Source organism: Octopus bimaculoides, chromosome 7, assembly GCF_046866305.1.
Source record: "Octopus bimaculoides isolate indiv1 chromosome 7, ASM4686630v1, whole genome shotgun sequence".
Classification (NCBI taxonomy): Eukaryota; Metazoa; Mollusca; class Cephalopoda; order Octopoda; family Octopodidae; genus Octopus; species Octopus bimaculoides.
This window is the reverse complement of record NC_142934.1, coordinates 79,009,733-79,013,183: the sequence shown is the minus strand read 5'-3', so window position 1 is coordinate 79,013,183 and position 3,451 is coordinate 79,009,733. Positions and strand designations below refer to the sequence as shown.

The following is a 3,451-nucleotide window of genomic DNA, read 5'->3' as shown; positions in this document are numbered from 1 at the left end:
TGTCCCGATCGCGCCATCACCGAAATGGAGCGCATCCTCTTCCGCTTTTTGTGGAAAGGAAGCGTTCCGATGGTGAGGCGATCCGTTTGTTGCCAACACCCGCTGAAAGGAGGGCTGGGCATGCCGTGGTTGATGATGCGCAGACATGCGCTGAGACTGCGACATCACCGGCTCTACGTAGACGACGGTGAGCAGGTGTAGTCGCCGTTTGTGCGACGCGCTTTCCCGCAGCTCGTCTCCATGACCGAATGGCACCGTGAGTATCGCGTTGCTCTGCAACAACTTTGCCGTCCCGGGTCGACCTTGAGCGACTGCATCACAACGAAGTCATTCTATAGGGGATTAGTGGAGGGTAGGTACGACGACGATCTCGGGGCGAACCTGGGCGTCGACGAGGAATACCTGACCCGCCTGTTCTGGACGACTTTCGGGCCGGGACCTATGGACAACTTCCAGAGATCCCTGGCCTGGCAGTGCTACCGAGAAGCGCTACCCGTTCGGGATAAGCTCTATACACACGGCTCGCGAAATGCGGGGCCGACCTGCCCGAGATGCGGTCAGAGCGACGAAACCGTTCTGCACGCACTCGTGCAGTGTCCAACCATTTCGGAGCTGTGGGCTTATGTCGAACGACTGCTGTCACCTGTGGGACGAGTCGGTTTATCAACCGAGTCTATCGTCAATATCGTCACGCCTCCTTCCTTTAAACGGGAAGGAAGAGCTGTATTTATTGTACTTGTGGCTATGGCGAAAGAATACATCTGGTGGACGCGTCTGAAAGGATTAGAGACAAACACTTTCCTCTCTGGTCAATCTCTCATCAACTTTTTCAAGTATCACTTGAAAAGGAAGGTGAGAGTAGAGAGGCAAGTGTTGTCTAGCAAATATTTCGAAAAAAGATGGATACATGTAGCAAGAATGGCACGTATAAATGACGAAGCCACCTTGACCATGATTCTATAAAACGGTAAACCTAGAGAGTTACTTACTTTTTTCCTTTCGTAAATAAAAGTGTGTAATGTAATTTGTGATATTAAAATGACAGAGGTTACCGTGGTCTTTTCGTAGGTTTTTCTTTCCACGGATAACCTCCCCATTTCTTGGGAATTTTCTGTATTATTTCGTATTTTTTGTAAATACCCCAAACGGTCTGCGATGTTTTTTTTCATCGTTGTCACCACTTTTGTTTTTTTTACTGCTTTGTTTTCGCCCCCTTCGAACAGAAAAACTCTACATTTGTATTTTGTCTCCTCTGTGTTGAGCCCTGTGTGGCTAATAAAGAAACCTATTTGTCTCTCTGTTCATCTATCTATCTATCTATCTATCTATCTATCTATCTATCTATCTATCTATCTATCTATCTATCTATCTGTCTGTCTGTCTGTCTGTCTGTCTGTCTGTCTGTCTGTCTGTCTGTCTTTGAATGCGTTTGTTCGTTCTCCCTCACAGTTTGACAACCAGTATTAATTGTTTACGCTCCTGTAACACAGCGGTTCGGCAACAAGGTCGATAGAATAAGTTCCAGACTTAAACATATAAGTAGTCGGATTTATTCGACTAAACCCTTCAATGTGGTACCCTAGAATGGTCGCATTCCAGTGACTGAAACAAGGAAAATGTAAAGATAACCATGTGCTACAACACGTATCTCATTTTTGCAATACGAAATCAGATCATAGCAAAGATGGAACAAACACCAACATCTTCGTCGATAATCAAAATTCAATTTAAAATCGAAGTTCTCATATTAAGAACACATCAGATTTTAAAGCTGGTTGGAACAGAACAGATATTAAATTTTTATCCTACCGAATATGCTGAGAAGTGGTTTTGGTTTTGGTTCAGTGAGGGAACCTATTTGTGGTCTTTTAGCCTGCGAGAAATAACAGCATAGTTTCTCTCAAATCATATCTTATTCTCTGAAATAAGGAATTATGTATTGGATAATGTTAAGTCTGAACATAAGCAACAACAAAAAACATAAAACTGGATGGGCGCGGGTCTTTGATCTTTGATCTGCTTGATCAGAGCTGACCTGGAAGTAATCAAAATCAACAGCTGTGGCAGCAGTAGCAGCAGCAGCAATAACACCAGCACCAGCACCAGCACCGGCACCACCAGCACCAGCACCAGCACCAGCACCGGCACCACCAGCACCAGCACCACCACCAGCACCACCACCAGCACCAGTAATACCACCACCACCACCACCACCACCACCAGCACCACCAGCACCAGTAATACCACCACTACCAGCACCACCACCAGCATCACCACCAGCACCAGTAATACCACCACTACCACCACCACCACCACCACCACCACCAGCACCACCACCAGCACCAGTAATACCACCACTACCACCACCACCACCACCACCACCACCAGCACCGCCACCAGCACCAGCACCACCAGCACCAGCACCAGCACCAGCACCACCTCCACCACCAGCATCAGCACCACCACCACCACCACCACCACCACCACCAATCATCGTAGTTAACCTTATTCGGAGTCCAAATCCCGGTGAGGTCAGTTTTGCCTTTCATCCTCCTGATGTTGATAAATGAAATTCCAAACAAGTACTTGACTCATTCTTCTCTCTCCTTGCCACATCTCTTTCTCTTTCTCTCAGTCTCCCAGAACCGATTACATTGTGCTGTAAAGAGGGTTGTGAGGGTGTACTCACAGCGCCCCGTCCTTCAGGAACGAAGATGTTTAAACGAAAGGTTAGCAACATCTAACAGAAGAACAACACTGATACACTACAGGATCCGTCTAATAACGAACCGATTTCAAGTGTTGTATGGAAACAGGATAAAGAAGAAAACCACTGCCATTAAGATATATTTTTGAATTTATAGAAATAAATTTGGAACGGAAGAGAAATTTTTTAAAAAAGCAAAACGAAACAAAAATTGAAATTTGAATCGTCACAAAATGGCAGTTGTGTTTTTTGGATAATAGTCTTGATAATTGAATTTCGATTTGTGTTCAAATTATACTTTCAGAGTAAGCTAATGTCCAATTTCTAACTTTGCCAACAATCGATTTTGCTTTCGAGCCAGCGAGGGAGCCTCTGTTATAGTGATTCGATCTACTAGAAAATACAACCATATCTCCCTCAAATAAAGTCCTTCGGCTTAACTAACTCCACCCACCGAAAAACAAGCAACATATGACAGACATTTTGGAGGATGTATTGCTCGATACTTCTAGAAATATGGCATGGATACAGCTAAAATATGTTTGATCATGTGTTTCCTTAAGTCAAATTTGACCTGGGGCTAAACGACAATAACAATGACGGCAACAACTACAACGATGACAATGACAACAACAACGATAACAGCGATGGCAGTGGCAACAACGAGAACGACAAAGACTACGACGACGGCGACGACGATGACCACGACCACCACCACGACCACCACCACGACCACCACCACGA

General features: G+C 45.3%; 1 non-coding gene across 1 annotated transcript; it reads right to left on the bottom strand.

The window, feature by feature from the left end:
* Positions 1 to 1,632: 1,632 nt before the first annotated feature.
* Positions 1,633 to 1,829, bottom strand: LOC128248409 (U2 spliceosomal RNA). The gene has a single exon (XR_008264654.1). It is a non-coding gene; the product is annotated as a U2 spliceosomal RNA (small nuclear RNA).
* Between the last annotated feature and the right edge of the window lie 1,622 nt (positions 1,830 to 3,451).